Source organism: Balaenoptera borealis (genome assembly GCF_965194805.1).
Source record: "Balaenoptera borealis genome assembly, chromosome: 16".
NCBI lineage: Eukaryota > Metazoa > Chordata > Mammalia > Artiodactyla > Balaenopteridae > Balaenoptera > Balaenoptera borealis.
This window is the reverse complement of record NC_138872.1, coordinates 1,343,526-1,359,791: the sequence shown is the minus strand read 5'-3', so window position 1 is coordinate 1,359,791 and position 16,266 is coordinate 1,343,526.

The window sequence follows — 16,266 nt, the reverse complement described above, 5'->3', positions numbered from 1 at the left end:
AGGATCAGGAGACCTGCTCCTGGTCTGGAGTTAGCCGGGACTCAGTCTCCCCATCCTCAAAAACGACGAGTCGGATACTACGATATCCACGGCCACTTCAGATCTGGGCTCTGCTATGAATCGGGGTATTATATACTTGAGCCCCACAAAATCCTCCCCCAAGCTGTTCACCAAGAACAGCCCTGGGGGCAGGCCCACAGCTAGTCCCCAGGCCAGGCAGCCCTCCCGTGACCCAGTGGCCACCGGTGCAGGGGACGAGGCCAGCCCGGAGCTCCCACACGGGCATCTGCTCTGGGCAGGGGGCACGGGAGTCCAGCAGATGGGCCCGAGGTCAGCGCAGCCCCCAGCCCTGCTTAGCGAGTGGGCATCAGAGTTCAGCAAAGACTGAGTCTGGGCTCAGGCGTCGGCTTCAGGACGAGGACCTGGACTCTTTGTGACACGTCCTCAGACCCTCCCTGGCCTCCCTGGGCCCCAGACACACCACGATTCCCCCGAGCCCCGGGTTCCCCATCTGAGAAGTGGGCGTGGTCGTCCCACCCCCTCGGCCAGGGCTGGATGTGATGGCCCTGGAGGACCCAGCCCAGAGCGGACAGAAGGGACGGTCCCCTGAGGTGGGGGCAGAGTGGACGCGGGATGAGATGCCCACTGCCCAGACCCTGCTGGGGGCAGACGGGCAGCGTCTGCCGCTGAGCCCGAGTCCACTTTACTGTCTGCCCACTTCACGTTGGTGGGGCCCCGTGTCCGTGCCCTGCCAGACACCCCTCCTGACCACCCCAGCTCCCGGCCCGTCACCGTGGGACCCCAGAGGCCAGCTCTGTGTGCCGCGTGTGTCTGCTCTCAGAGCCAAGTGCCCGCGTGGCTGGGCACAGTGATGGTGAAACCCTGTGGTGTGCGCTGACCCCCACCACCCCACACGTCCTGCAGTGACAGGGACATCCCCAGACTCCCTCGATAAAGGAATAAAGGAGGCTGTGGACCCGTGACGCACTCCCACGCGGAAGGGCCGGCGGGAAGCAGCCGCTGGCTCGCTCGCTCGCTCATTCATGAGAAGGTCACTGACGCGGCAGATGGCTCCCGACGGGGCCCTTTTACTGAAAACACATGCGCTTGGTCTCTGAGAGCCCGGAGTCGGGAGACCTGGGTCCACGGTGGCTGTGTGGCGACGCCCTGCCCCTCAGTGTCCTGATCTGTGGCCAGGGCACAGGTGAGGCCCAACGAAGCGCGGCGTGGGGTCCTGTGACTGTTTGCGCCTGGTCTCCACGGCCCTTCCGACCAGCCCGGGGAACCGAGGGGACAAAGCAGCCCCTCCCTGGGGGCCGGCGGGTGGGGAGCCAGGACAGGGGGGGCGCTCAGCCTGCCTGCAGGCACAGCCACCCTGTCTGGAGCCCCCCGGCAGCAGGGGGACCTTCTGCAGCGGGGTGTCCCCCTCCTCCCCTTTCCTCTTCCCCTGCTCTGCCTTCATCTCCCCGCAGCAGGATCCCCGGAGGCCTGCAGCCTGGGGGACGAGACGGAAAGCATCTTTCCAGATTGCAGGCCCTCTGGCCTCCCCCTTGAGTCTCCTCGGCAGTCTTCCCCACGCTCCCCTTCATTCATTCATTCACCTGCCAGGTGCCCCTCGAGGCCTGGCTTCCTCAAAGCCACCCCATTCTGATTGGCACAGGGCTGCTCAAGGCCTCTGTGCTTTTGACTCACCCGCCCTATCAGCAGGGAAGTCTCAGAACTCCCACTGACTCTGAGGAGTAAAGGATTCACTGGCAAGCTCCAATAGGTGCGCTGACATTTTATAAGAATAGCCAAAGGAATGAAACTCCAACAGTGAATTTCAGGCCAGCCATGGAGAGAGACATTTTGGGGACAATGGCAGGCAGTCCCAAACCCTAGCTGCACCTCAATGCCACTGTCCCATGGGGCCAGAGCTCTGGACGAGCCCCTCCCCACCTCCTGCAGGTTTGCTGAGCTCCGGTCCCTGTTCCAGCACAGGGACAAGAGAGGAATCCACTCTCCTATAGGAAGGCACCGCTGGCCCCATCGCTGTCGCTAGGCAACAGGAGGAGGGCTTGGGAGAGAATTCCATACATTTTAAATACATTTGAAGAAAGAAAAAAAACAGCCAGTGGCTGGCTGCAGGGCCCTGAGTATGGGGATAGCTGCCCCCCATCCAACTCCTCCCCCGCCTCCACCCTCCCTCCCACCCCCTCCTGCCTCCCACTTGCCCCCCACTGCTTCCCGCAATTATGATTTGAATTCCAATTTTTATCAGAACACCGTGGAAACCCCACCCAGGCTGAACTGATGAAGGAGAGAATGGGACAAGGGGAAGGCCAGGAGCCAGTTGGGGAAGGAGGAGAGGCAGAATGAGGGGCCTTGAGGGGCTGTCCCTCCACCCGGGAGGGTCCCCCCAGCACACACGCGTGCACCCGCACCATGCACACACGTGCTCGCACACACGCCCAGTGTGCACTGGCCTCCCACCCCCAGGCCTCATTCCTCGGCTCTGAGGTCGCCAGTTCTCAGCCTGCGGTGCAGCTTGGGGGTGGGGGTGGCTAATGCCTGGACGCTGCCCTCCTGACCATCTGGGCCCCCATCCCACCTCCCCTCCTCTTGCTCTCGGAACCCCCGGGGACCCCCAGCGAAGCTAGAAGGGAACTTCGAGGGAGTCGCCTGCCACAGTCAAGGACGCCCCGGGAGGAAGTGGGAGCGCGCGTCCAGCCAACTCCCGGCACCTGCGCGGGGCTCCAGTGGCGCCACAGCTCCAGAACTCCCGGCTCGCCTACATGTCTCCCTACCCACCTCTTCACTCCTCGAGGAATGTGAGCTCAGCCTCCAGGGAGAGAACTGGACCCGGATAGAGCGGGAGTGAGGCCCGAGGGGCGGGCTGGGCTGGACCCAGTCCCCCCACCCGGAGCCCCCGCCTGTCTAGCTTGCTGTGCGCACATTAACTTTCAAGATGCAAAACCTTTATCTTTTATGATAAAAGCAATTCATTCTCTTGTGAAAAACTGAAATAACATGAAAGAGGACAAAGTACAGAGTGAAGTCTCTGCTTAGTGCCACCTGGAGGTAATCAGGCTGGCAGATGGGCGAGCACAACGCCCGGGGCTGTGGGCACTGCCAGCCGCTGCGGACAAAAGTGCCAGTCCTTGAATGGAGCGCACACTGCCACGTGCGCGCACACACACACACACACACACGCACTCATATACACACATGCACACACATGCGCACACGCATACACATACATGCACACACATACACACATGCACACTCACATATGCACGTACATGCACGCACACACATGCACAATGCATGCACATACATACACACATGCACGTGCACACACACACACATGGCTGCAGCCATATCAGTGCACACAGCGCTCCCCCCTTCCTTTGTGTGCACCCAAAAAGCCATTTTTTAGATACAAAGTTAAAATAAATTTCTGACATTCAGATGTTTCCAAAAGCAAATTTTCCTGTGCAAGTGAGAGGTCCCCGAGTGTCCAAGCAGAGGACATGCCATGTCCCAACAGGCCTCAGCTGACCCCATGGGAGCCCAGAGATGGGGATGGCCCTTCAGGGGTGTCTTGGGGGATGGGACGGGGAGCGCTTTATACCCCTCCCCCCTTTCCTTATCGGACTGTCACTGGATGCAGCCCAGGGGAGGCTGAGGGGACAGCAATGAGGGCAGGGACAGGAAAGGGGGACAGGAAGTGGGGAACGGCAGGGAAGGGACACGAAACACCCGGCTGCCCTCTCTCGGGTCGTGCGACCTCGCAGGAGTCGCTGGGCCCCTCCATGCCTTGGTTTCCGTGTCTGTTCCACAGGGAGGGGGGTGGTTCCTTTAACTGATGAGGAAACTGAGGCTCAGAGAGGGTCTCTGCCCATGTCACCTGGGGTCCACAGCAAGGCAGAGGGCACTCAGGTCTCCCAGCTCCAGCCGGGCCCTCCCTCCACCGGGACAGCCTCTCCCCACCCCGCCTCTGGCCGCAGGTCCACAGCCCCCGGGCAGCAGCTCCGCCCTCATCAGTCCACCTGCCCCACACCAGGGGTCACCGCACTGTCCCCTATTCCTCCAAATGCGCTGTTCCTGGACAGCTAATGAGCACACAGGTTACAGCCTCTGCCACCCAGCGTCATCTGAGGAGCCTGATGGACACGTGAAACCTCATTTCAAAACCACCTGCACCACCCTTGGTGCCTCAGCAGGAACAGGGAGGGGGTGCCCGAGAGACCATCACATTGCCCTCCCCCACCCTCCCAGGTACTTGGGGCATCCCCGCCCCCCCAGGCCCATGGTAGCTCTAATCCAGCGAGGCTGCTTGGAGGAGGCTGCAAGGGGGGCAGCCCTGGCTACACTCCCCCAGAGCCCACCGAGCGGCTGGAGATTCCCGTGGGCAGATTTACCTGAGCCCCTCCTGAGTGCCAGGCCCGGGCTGTTCGGGGACCCAGTGGTGAGCAGGGCAGGACCCTGGGCCTGGGCAGCGGGGGCACAGATGAGAATGAGGAAAACAGACAAGGAGGTGAGAATCGTGGGGTGGGTTCTCAGGGAGCAAACAGAGAGAGTGGCTGGGAGGGGCACACTCCCTCGGGGGCTGGGATGGGACACCTGTGTGGCCAGAGCAGGAGAGCCAAGGGTAGAAGGGGGACAGGTGGGCAGGGCTGGATGGCAGGGCTGGCTTTATTCTGAGCTCCTTGAGGACACGCGGGTAGGGGGTGGCATTACAGATATTACAGGAGTTGGCCCAGCCCAGCGATGGGACCCTGGTGTCCGCAGAGAGCCGGGCCAGCAGGGCAGCCAGCACTGCAGGCTGTCTGTCCACATTAGTCACTTTTCTTGGGCCCAGATTACCCTTAATCACTCAGTTCCTTCTCCGGCAGTCAGGCTCCTCATCATTCGTCTGCATTAGAAAGGGACGCTTCCAGAAGGACCTCAGGAGACAGAGCCCCGCCTCCTGTCTGATGGCGCGGACCCCTACCTGAGGTGACCCCAGGGCTGAAGGGGTCTGGAGCTGCCCACACAGTCCCCCCACGTCTGACGACGGTCCCCTGGGGTTCCCACCGGTCCCCACAGCCCAGCCCACCAGTCTGCACCTGTTTCCATCACTCGACACATTTAATGAACACCTACTGTATGCACCCAGCCGGGAGGGAGCAGCTCGTCGGGGGTTCGGGGTGGGAGGCCTCCTTGGCCTCAGTTCAGGCCCCTCTCAGGGAAGCAACCCCCCAGCACCAGGCTGTCTGGTTCTTGGACCCTCTGTACTGGGGCTCCAGTAGGGAGCCTGGGAAGCTGCATTTACCCAGAAGTTATGGGGTCTGGCCTGGGATGGACTGGCCCCTTCTGAGCCTCCCAGAAGCACCAGGAGATGCCCCTGCATTGTCCCTAGTTTACTGACGGGGGAAGGGCCTGGGGAAAGGCCTGTGTCCCTGAGCAGCATGTCCCCCAGCCCCTGCCCGCTGCTGGTGTGGGAATCCAGCTTCAGTGGAGATGAGTAGGGAAGGAATTTTAAGGCCCACCTTCCACCCAGGGGTCCCTGGGGTCCTGAACCCCCTTCCCCCACCCCAACCCCAGCCAGAGCAGCCCTGGCCTCAGCCCTCGGGGCCCCAAGAAGCCAGAGAGGCAGATTCTTACATGGCGAGGTGGCATCTGTGGCCAGGAGGGTGAATGTGACGGGCCCTGCCCACCTCCTTCCCATCCGAGGCCTGTCTCTGCCTGGCCTAGGATGCCCTGTTTCCAAAACCTGCCGTGGCACCCGCCCCGTCCACTCCCCCTCTGAGTGGCAGCCTGTCTGCAGCCCCCCTGTGCCCCACTTGCCCTTAAGTGTGTCCTAGGCCCTGCTCACGACCACAGCAGTGAGACCAATGGTTGGAATCTCCAGCGCGCCCTGCAATTTCGTCCTTGCCGCGGCTCCAGATGAAGGAACTGTCAGCACAGCCATTTCACGGGGCACCAAGGCTCCAGGGCATCGGACAGTCTGGCTGGGATCACCCGGCCTGGAGAAGTGGCAGGCTGGGGCCCGGAGCCAGGACCCCGTGTGCCCCGAGTGCCCCCGTGTGCTCAGCACAGGCCCGTGGGTGCTACAGCAGGGCTGGCTGGACACCTCCCTGCTGGCCCCTGTATGGGTAAACAGACATTGAAAGAAGAAAAGAATTCTTCCTGGTGCAAAAAGTCCCCTCCCCTTTTTCTTCAAGTGTTTATTTTAGAGAGCTTTTGATAGCACCTCCCTTTGAGAGAAAAATACATCTCCTTAAAAGCTAAATAAGCCTCGTGCCAGCTTCCAGCCCAGGCCTGTGTTTCTCAGGGGGCTGGCAGCCATCTCTCCCTGACATGCAGTCACGAAGGAGATGGCGCCCCTCTCCCAGCCCCTGCGGGAGCAGGAGCCTGACCCCAAACTACCTCCTGTCATAGAGACATGAGAGGCTTACTTTTCCTTTGGATAAAGCCTATTAGCTCACACAGACGGTCACCCCCATTACCAGGTGGATTTAGGATGAACTGTATGTGACAATGGTGCTGTCAAGCCCTGCGACTTGAGGACCAGCAGCTGTTCACCTAGAACACGTGTGGTCAGCAGGTGTGTCTTCTTGGCTCTAGAAGAGGCGTGATCGCACCTCTCAGCAGGTGACCTGTGACGCACGTCACATTCTGCTTTATGCTCTTTCGGTAACGAGACTCTTTTCTTTCTCCTCTACCCCTGGGGAGAGGTTTCCCGATTGGCAGGTTTCACTCCTAGTTCTATTTCCCTGGAACCCCAACCCCGTGTGACTTGGAGTGCCACCAAGTGCCCGGCGTGATGTCCCCCTCACATTACCTAGCGGTTTTCCGTTTGAAGCTGCTTGACTCTTTCATATGCCCATAGATGCGGCTTCTTGAAAAGGAGCCACGTGCCCTGAGAGTGGAATGTGCGGTACAGAGATGCTGGCGCTCCTGAAAAGAAAAGGCAAACCCGCCCGGCTCCCACCCACCCAGGAGGCACTCAACTCGGCTCCCCAGATGCCCTGCCTGCTGCCTCCCGGGCAGAGGGAGGTGCCAGCCGGCTGAGCGGGCATGTAACCGCTTTCCCATCCATCCAGAAAGCCAACCCCACACGTAATTCAAGGACAGCCTTGCTGCTGGCCCCCGAAAACACCAGGCTGAGCTCGGGGTTCTGTAAAGGGAAGCGCCTGTCGGTGACTTTGAATGACTTTCTGCTAATTACCTGCCGGGGAGCCCAAAATAACTCCCCAGTGTGCAAGCCTCGGGGTGAGCCCTGACCGAGACCTGATTCTACATCTCGTCTTTTCATTGTTTTTTATTTTATTTTTATTTTTTAAAACATTTTTTATTTCTTTAATGTTGTATCTATTTTATTTATTTATTTTTGGCTGCGTTGGGTCTTTGTTGCTACATGTGGGCTTTCTCTAGTTATGGGAAGCAGGGGCTACTCTTCGTTGCGGTGCGCGGGCTTCTCATCGCGGTGGCTTCTCTCGTTGTGGAGCACGGGCTCTAGGCACGCAGGCTTCAGTAGTTGTGGCGCACGGGCTTAGTTGCTCCACGACATGTGGGATCTTCCCGGACCAGGGCTCGAACCCGTGTCCCCTGCATTGGCAGGCAGATTCTTAACCACTGCGCCACCAGGAAGCCCCACTGTTTGTTTTTAAAATATACCTTTTTCATACATATAGATACAATTTTTCAAATAGATGATATATACACACCGTGCAGCACGAAAAGAGGTGCAAAGCTGATGCCGAGAAACATCACCATCCCGTCCCTCCCACACCGCCCCTCTGGTCCTCCCCAGAGGCAGCCCCCGCAGGGAAGTGGGTGACCGGGTGGCCCTTCTTGAGCCCCCAGCCCTCCGCCTCTGACCAGCTATGGATCCTTCCATGTCCGGCTCACATACAGATCTGCCTCGCCCCTGGAGCCACGTCACGGGCAGAGGGACTTGGCAGATGTGATTAAGGTGTGGGGAGAGCCTCCTGGGTTCCCAGGTGGGCCCACTGTGGCCGCGTGAGCCCGGCCTGGACAAATGGGCAGCGGCTCCGTCCTGGAGCCTCCCGGTTGGAGCTCAGTGGGTGACACTGTCATTTCAGCCTGAGGACCAAGCAGAGGGCCCAGCTGAGCCTTGCAGCTGTCTGCCCTGCAGAATGTCAAGCGGTAAATTGTGCTGTTTGGCGCTGCTACACTGTGGTCATTTATTGCGGCTGTCGCTGGGGAATCAGAGAATTGATAGCGTCCCCCTGTGCGCTTTGCTGCAGCACACTTACCAGCTCCCTGGGCGTGCAAACCTACATTCTGTTTGGTCTTTTGCTGTGAAGACACTTTTGCAGTAAGTATCCTTGCACGCTGTCTGGTGCACATGCTGTGCAGGTCAACCTGCTCGTGAGCCCTGAGTTAACCCTCTCCTGTGGGCCCTGCAGAGGTTGCGTCGACACATGGCCACCATCCCAGCCGCCCCGGGGCCCTCCCCGCAGGGGCCGCCTGATGCTGGGTGCTGTGTGACTGTCACCTGCTTTGTCCTGAGCTGGTGGTATCCTGGATCTGAGTCGGGGGCCGTGAAGGAGGCGGGACAGGGGCTCTGGCTCCCTGTCTGCAAGGAGGGGACAGCTCCGTACTCCCAAAAAAACAAGACCCTGCTCTCCACGGCGCTCCGAACGCTGTTCCTGACGGCTGGAGGGCAGGACGGGCCTGGGACAGCATAGTGAGCAGCGAGGGGACAGCAGGGGCAGGACACGGCCACGCACTCCTGCCCAGTTAGGCCCCCAACTGGGACCCAGGTCTCGCCGGCCCCTTCCTCCCACTGCTGGTGCCAGGGCCGCCGGTGCTCACCTGCTCGGGTGGCCATCCCTGCGAGCCTTTCCTGGAAAGGACTTTCATGACCCCCAGGGTCCAGCTGTGACACAGGCTCAGTCCAGGGGTCACCAGAAGGTTTGTGCTCAGATGGGCTGAATATTCTGGTCTGTTTCTTACTCAAGCCTGGGAGAAACGGTTTGCTTTGCAGGAAAATGCTCCAGGCGATTTCATGACACATGGAGACTCCTCCGGCGGGTACGACAGGACCCTGAGTCCTGGCACCGAGCAGGTTGTGTCAAAAGCGCAGGGGAAATAGTTTGGTCCAACCTCCTGGCTTGGCCTGTGTGTCCATCATGCTGTGAGGTTGGATTCCTTCATTCCTGCCCAATTTGGCCCCGGGTGGAGCCTCAAACCCCACAGAGGCAGCCGTTCCCAAATCCACGAGCAGGTAGAGAAAGGAAAGAGAAGGCTGTGGGAAAGCAAGTGTCGATTCTTATGGGAAACAGTTCTCAGTGGCAGAGAGTCGGGTTGGTTGGGAAAACAGTGATACACAGAGAGATTATTAGCACCCCTTGCCATCACACTGTGGTGAGGGGGGCAAATTGTGCCAACCTGGACGGTACAATTCTGAGGGAGAGACAGTTCTCAGATATGCACAAAGATGAACCCTGCAACAGATGGGAAGAAGAACCCCCCACGAGCACCATGTGGCCTCCAGGTGATGGGGCCGCTTGCAAGCGGCAGACCCCACCCGCCTCCACCCTGTTCTGCTTTTCTCCACTGTGGATGCCTTGATTTGTTCTCTTATCAACTATTCCCATCTCTCAAACATGAGGAATCGTGCAGTGTTCACACCTCAGTGCCTGACACATAGATAGTGGGCGCCCAGCAAATGTCTGTGGGATGGGTAATGGGTGAGTGGATGAGTGGGTGGATGGATGGATGGGTGTGTAGATGGATGGATGTGTAGATGGATGGAGGGATGTGTGGACGGATGGGGGATAGGTGGATGGATGGGTGGATGGATGTATAGATGGATGGATGGATGGATGGAAGGATGGATGGAGGGATGTGTGGACGAATGGTGGATAGATGGATGGATGGATGGATGGTAAAGGAAGGAGACATGCAGTACACCACAGGAAGATGCCATGTTCTTTTTGTTGATCATTTTGTCCCTCTGTCTGCTGAGAGGCAACATGAGGAAACTCCTTGCCTGTAGAGCCAAAATAGCTGCTAATAACAAGGCTAATGCCTGTTGAACTTTGCCTAGGAAATTTCTATTTGGAAATGAAGATTCTGACAGGTTCAGCGTCTCGGTTGTGGAAACAGACTGCACAGCTGTGCCCACCCAGAGGACTAGAAGGGATTTGGTGCCCGAGTGCACACCTCACAATTAGAACTTTCTGCCAGCTGCTTCCGGTGGGGGGAGACAATGCCTGTGGCCACAGAACATCACTCACAGGCCGAGCCCCAGGACCTGTGCAGAACCCTGTGACAGGGACCCCAAATGGGCCCAGCCTGGAGGCTGGAGACCCAAACACTCCCCACCACCCCTCTGCCTGCTGCTTCTAGATGGCTCCTCCCCCACTCACGGGCTTCCCATGGGAGGGGACTCCCTGCCCCCAGCCACCCTGGCGTGGGGAGTGTGTGCACCTCGGGGCCATGACGGGGGAGAGGGAGGGTTGGTTTTTATAATAATCATCTTCATCAACATAGAGACAGTGTTTATATTCTTCAATTTTTTTATGATGAAAAATGTCAAACCTACAGAAAAGCTGAGAGAGTATACAGTGGACACCTGGCCACCCACCAGCAGGATTCAACAATCGCGAAGGAAAAAATTCTACATTTCCTTTTAAGTTTGCCAGGAGGTCAGAGATTAGGACACAGCCAGGACAGCAGGAGGGAAACCTGGGCCTGGGGAGGGGTGGGGGACGGGGTGGGGGGGGGAATGGGGGTGGGGCAGGGGAAGCGGGGATGGAGTGGGGGTGGAATGCGGGTGAGTGGGGGTGCGACGGGGTGGGCGGCAGCCCCCCAGCATCCCGGCCAGAGGACCAGGTGAGGAGGCAGGAGGGGTGGGGCAGCTCCCCATCCACTGGGACCACCCCCGGTTCTGGGCAGCAGGTGGACCCCAGGGGGGCCTCCTCCCCTCTATGGCTTCTCTGGGGAAGCTCCGGGCCAGGAAACGGAGGCGCCTCCCCCGCAGCTCCCAGGAGGCCTCGGCCGGAGGGTGAGTCTGTTGACGACTTTGCGAGTCAGTTGTGATGTGTCAGGTTCTCGGGAAAATATGATAAACGCTGTGATCTCTCCCCAGAGATGTCAGCATCTCGTGTGTGCACGCTGGCTGTCATGACGAGGGAAGGGGCCAGGCATCCTCGCGCACCGGGAATTTGGGGAACAGGGAGGGGATCCAGAGGGTAACAGAGCGCCGAGGCCACGAGCGCAGCTGGCCAGGGATGGGCTTCTTCCCCGGGGACACCCCCCCCAGCCCCGGTGCACCCAGGGAACTAGAAGAGGCTCCTTTGGGCTTTGGACCCAGGGACCACCGTGGAAGCTTCTGTCTCCAGGCTCCGACTGCCGTGGCTCCACTGAGACGTGGGCCCCGCCTGCCCAGCCTCCCCGGGGAAAATGCCCAGCAGCTCCACCGAGCCCTCAGCCAACAGCACAGCTGGCCTTGTTTCTGGGGATCCTGGACCAGAGAGTAGATTCTCCTTAGTTATCTGGACCTTTCAGACAAAGGCCATGCCCCCATTCCCGGCATCTCCCCGGCGCGGACTGTCATCCAGAAGAGCAGGGCTGGACAGACAGGAAACAGCCCACGTCACCGTGGAGGGGACAGGCACACAGCCCTCCGCCCTGCCTGGGACCCAGGGGACCCAGCACAGCGCTTGGCCTTGACTGCTGCCCAATCCTCAGACCCTGAGCCTCAGGTGGAAGATGGGAAGGGTCTTTAACAGGTGGCACGGCCCAGCTTGGGCAGATCAATGCCAAGAGGCACTGGGCTCTGAGCCCAGCACTCGCCTCAGTCCCAGGAAGGGCCAACACCGCCATCTGTTCTGAATTAACCCGGGTCCGCACGAGCGGCCGCCCTGCCCCAGCCTCACGCGGACCTCAGAGATTAACCAAGGAGGAGCGCATGGCCCGGGCCCCACTTGGGCGTCCCCGACGAGGCCAGGCAAGGGGCCCGGGACCCAGTGACAGAGCTGGAGCCCAGGCGGGGGCGCTCTCAGATGGGGGCTGTGTAGGAGGGCTTGTCGTGTCCCATCCTGGACTCCCCCAAGCCATCCCACTTCCCCGGCCCCACGAGCCAGCATGAAGGCAGCCGGGAGACGGTCTCATGGGGTACAGTGGGCTCCAGCAGCCATGCCCCTTCCTAGCAGCCCTTCAGGCTTCCTCGAGGCCTGCCTTCCCACCCCCTGAGGCCCATCCAGCTGGTGACAATCAGTGCAACACACCCCTTCCCAGCACGTGGGCCGGGACTGCAGGAACAGAGTTGGAGAGCAGGGGACCCCACCTGCCCCAGTGCCCCCATTCCCTGTCAGCTCTGCGAGCCAGCCAGGGTCCCTTCTGCTGCTCGCCACTCCAGACCCCCCAACACAGAAATGAGGGAGAACACTCTGGAAGGAAGGAAGGCCCTTCAGCCGAGGCCGGGTGTGAGCTCTCATGCTGAGGATTTTCAAAGCCATGACTGCCGTCTTTGCGAACTTATGGTCAAAACCTGCCCACTGGGGCCATCCTGCATCGGGCCTCCTCAGATGCGCCAGCCCGTCCTGGGCAAGAGCTGCCCTGGCAGGTGCTGGTGGGAGCTGAGTGCCCAGAGGTGGGCAAGAGTCACAGCCAGGACCCCCAGTGAGCCAGATAATGTGTGACTGTTTCAGGACAGCTCCTGCCAGACGCTCTGTCCCCGGACAGACCACGTTCACGGCCAGGACCGTGATGGCTCCTGGGGGGGCTGGGGGGGACAGGGGCCCAGCATCACACGGGGGGTTCTGGTACTGCCAGGAGTCATGGGGGTCCTCAGCTGCACCCAGGCCAAGCCTCTGGTGTCCCTCCCCTCCTACGTAAAACCAAGGAGCGGGTGGGTCTTCATGACTGCGTTTCCTCCAACCAATGCTGAAACCGGGACCTGCCTCTACATGAGTTCCCAGGATTCCGGAGTGGCCCCTACCCCAGCAGGCCCCCCACCCCATCTTTGGGGCTATAACTGGTCCAAGTGGTCCTGTCAGAGATACCCCAATGCTCACGGGAGAACCCTGGTGACCCCATGAGATCCTTCTGAGGGGTCAGCCCTGAAAGCCCTTTTCATTTCCCCTCTGCCTTCCCCACCACCGCCTCACGCTGACCACCTCCATCTGTGGACTTAACATGAAATGGAAATGATTTCATTTTACAAAGCAGGTTTGGGGAATTATTTTAATCAGAAAGCCTTGCTCTGGAGTACCTAGAAAGGCCAGGATTTGGGAATCGATCATGTATGAAATTATACAATGCTATTTTTTAAAACAAAACCAAACTCCCTGTTGCGGTAGGTTTCCTTCACGTATCTTTTTTCCTCTCCATCTCTATATATTTTTAAATTTTTTAACTTGAAATAATTTCAAGCTCAAGTTGCATGACTCATACAAGAGCATCTTGGCCCACCCCTCCCCCACCTCCAGACGCACCAGGTTGCTGCATCTGCCCGAGTTTGCTTTTCAACCCCTGTCTCTCTATGGGTCCTCTTCTGGACCATCTGAGATCATTGCCTTGGTGGATTTTATTTTTTTTAATAGAAGTAAAAAGGGAGTTGGTGCGAGACACTTTGGACAGCACAGCGGGTACAGAGCAGAGGGTCAAAAGGTGACAGCTGGGCAACTGTGAGCCCAGTGGTCACTTCTCTGTCCCCCTGCGTTGTGTCCATGTTTGAGCTGCAGTTTGTACCCACCTGAGGCCCATACTGACGACGCTCAAAGCCCATGCCTTCCCTCCTCAGAGAGGACAGAAACCACGCCGAGGCCCAGATGCTGGACGAGGCCCAGATGCTGGACGAGGCCCAGATGCTGCGGACCCCGACTTCGGAAAGCGCGAGGCGGAAGGGATTTTAATTCAGGATGATTTCTCTCGCCTGTGAAAAGAATCGCTCCTTTTACAAAGAGAGCGTTAGCCAGTCTCCACGTTGACCCAAAGAATCATTTCCTTTTCTTGTTTCTGCTCAAGAAAGCAGAGCTGGCCTTTGGCAGCTGAATTAACGGGGAAAGAGTATCTTTTTAAATGCATTCCGCCTGGCTCGTCCTGCTGAAACTGCAGTGAGAGCTGAGATGATTGGTCACCCAGGCACAGGCTCCACGCATCTCACGACCGTCACATCGTCGTCCTGCGGCGTCTCTGAAGTCCTAATTGTCCCAGGGCTCCAGGAGAGCCAAGGAGATGAGAGTAACAGTGGAAAATGATCCATGACTCGCCATCAGCTGAATGCATAAAAGCCTCATTAAGAAAAACAGAACGGGGCGTGGGGGGAGCAGGAGTTGGCTGAGTCACCTTGGGGACAGAGGTCTTCAAAACTGACATCAGTAAGAGGCCAGCCCCTGGAGATCAAGGGTCTGCTCCTTGCCCCCCACCCCGCCCCGGAGGTGAGGCCACACCACATGGAGAAGCTGAGAAGAAGACCCATTGTGCTCGGTCACAATCCAGAGCTGCTTTCCCTCCTGTGTGTGGCAGGGCCCCTTCCCCACACCTCGAACCGCCTCCACAGCCCTCAGAGGTGGTCCCCTCCCCTGGAAGGGCACCCCTGCAAAGGGGTCCCCGGGCTCCCTGGGGCCACAGGAGGAGGGGTGGGAGGGAAGGGGAAAATGAGTGCTGTCCTGTGGCACCCCACCCTCAGGGGAGGTGAGAGGGTGGGGCTTGGTGCTCCAGGGTCACACGAGCAGAGCACTCAGCCTGGCCCCCCACCTTGCATAGGGGACCACTTACCCAGCCTGCCTCAGTTTCCCCACCACAAGGGAGATCACGACGGCCACTGCCCGGGAGACCCCCCACTCATTTCCCGTCGGCTCACTCCCTGCTGTCACAGGTGAGGCCACCGGCTCCCACAGCTGCCACTTGCCAGCTGGACAAAGACCTTCCAGCAGGGCCTCGCTCTGATGACAAAGGGCTGTGACCCAGGGCTCGGACGGCCACACTTCCCAGGACAGGCAGGAAACGAGAGGTCACCTCCCCCAAGAGATTGGAAAGTAAAAAGACGATAAAAAGCAGCTCAGCCCGGCCCCCACCCCCTTCGAGGCCACTGGAGGGGAGCGTGGGAGGTGGTCAGGCGGCATCTCCCACCTTGGTCCCCCCGAGACCCCTGCAGGGGAGCTGCGTGCACGTGCGCGTGTGTGGGGAGACCCTGCACTGCTGACAAGTCCCAGGTGATGCCGAGGCCGCCGGCAAGAGGCCGACTGAGCAGCCCGGGTCTATCGGTCTATCGGGACTCCTTCCCTCCTTCCCCAGGCCCAGGGATTTGAGGTGCACACGCGGCAGGATTCCACGCGGCTTTCCATCGCACAAAGGCACAGAGAATCCCTCCGTCAAGGCAGGAGGCTGTGCACCCCTCCCTGGGGGCCCTCTGCACCCCTAGCACCAGTGCCCCGCAGCCATCAGAGCCCGCGTCCCTCAGCCCCTCCACACATCCTAACGAGCCCCCGCGGTGACGGGGCCGCCCTATCCCTCTCTCTGCAGCTCGCTTCAGCGGGAGCCGGACGGAACACTGTGGACCTGGCGGCCGCCACGTTTCAAGACAAATCAAGCTGCTGACCGGAAGGTAATTCAGTCAAAAGCCGTGAGGAGTCACAGGTAAAATACAGGACGCCCAGTTAACTTTGAACTTTAAATAAACAGTGGATAATTTTGGATGTAAGTCTATCCTATGCAATATTTGGGGCACACTTAGACTGCAGAATTATTCATTGTTTATCTGAAATTCAAATTTAACTGAGCACCCTCTATTTTTACATGTGAAATCTAGCAACCCCAAAAGGAAGCTCAGCACCCCACCAGTCAGGAGTGCCCAGCAGCTGAGCCTGCCCCCCCGGGGCTCCCCACCTCCCCTGGGCCCCATGGGTGACGTGGTGGGGATGGTAACAGTACGAGGGCAGGGGCTGAGCACAGAGCCTCCCCCGGCGGGTGGGACAAATGTCCCTGCGGTCATCACAGCGATTCCTCATGTGCCCGGCCTGAAGAATTGGACTTCTTTCTCAAAACACCCTAACGGGCTTCCCTGGTGGCACAGTGGTTAAGAATCTTCCTGCCAATGCAGGGGACACGGGTTCAAGCCCTGGCCCGGGAAGATCCCACATGCCATGGAGCAGCTAAGCCCATGCGCCACAACTACTGAGCCTGAGCTCTAGAACCTGCGAGCCACAACTACTGAAGCCCGCACGCCACAACTACTGAAGCCTGTGTGCCTAGAGCCCATGCTCCGCAGCAAGAGAAGCCACCGCAATGAGAAGCCCGCGCACCGCAGCGAAGAGTAGC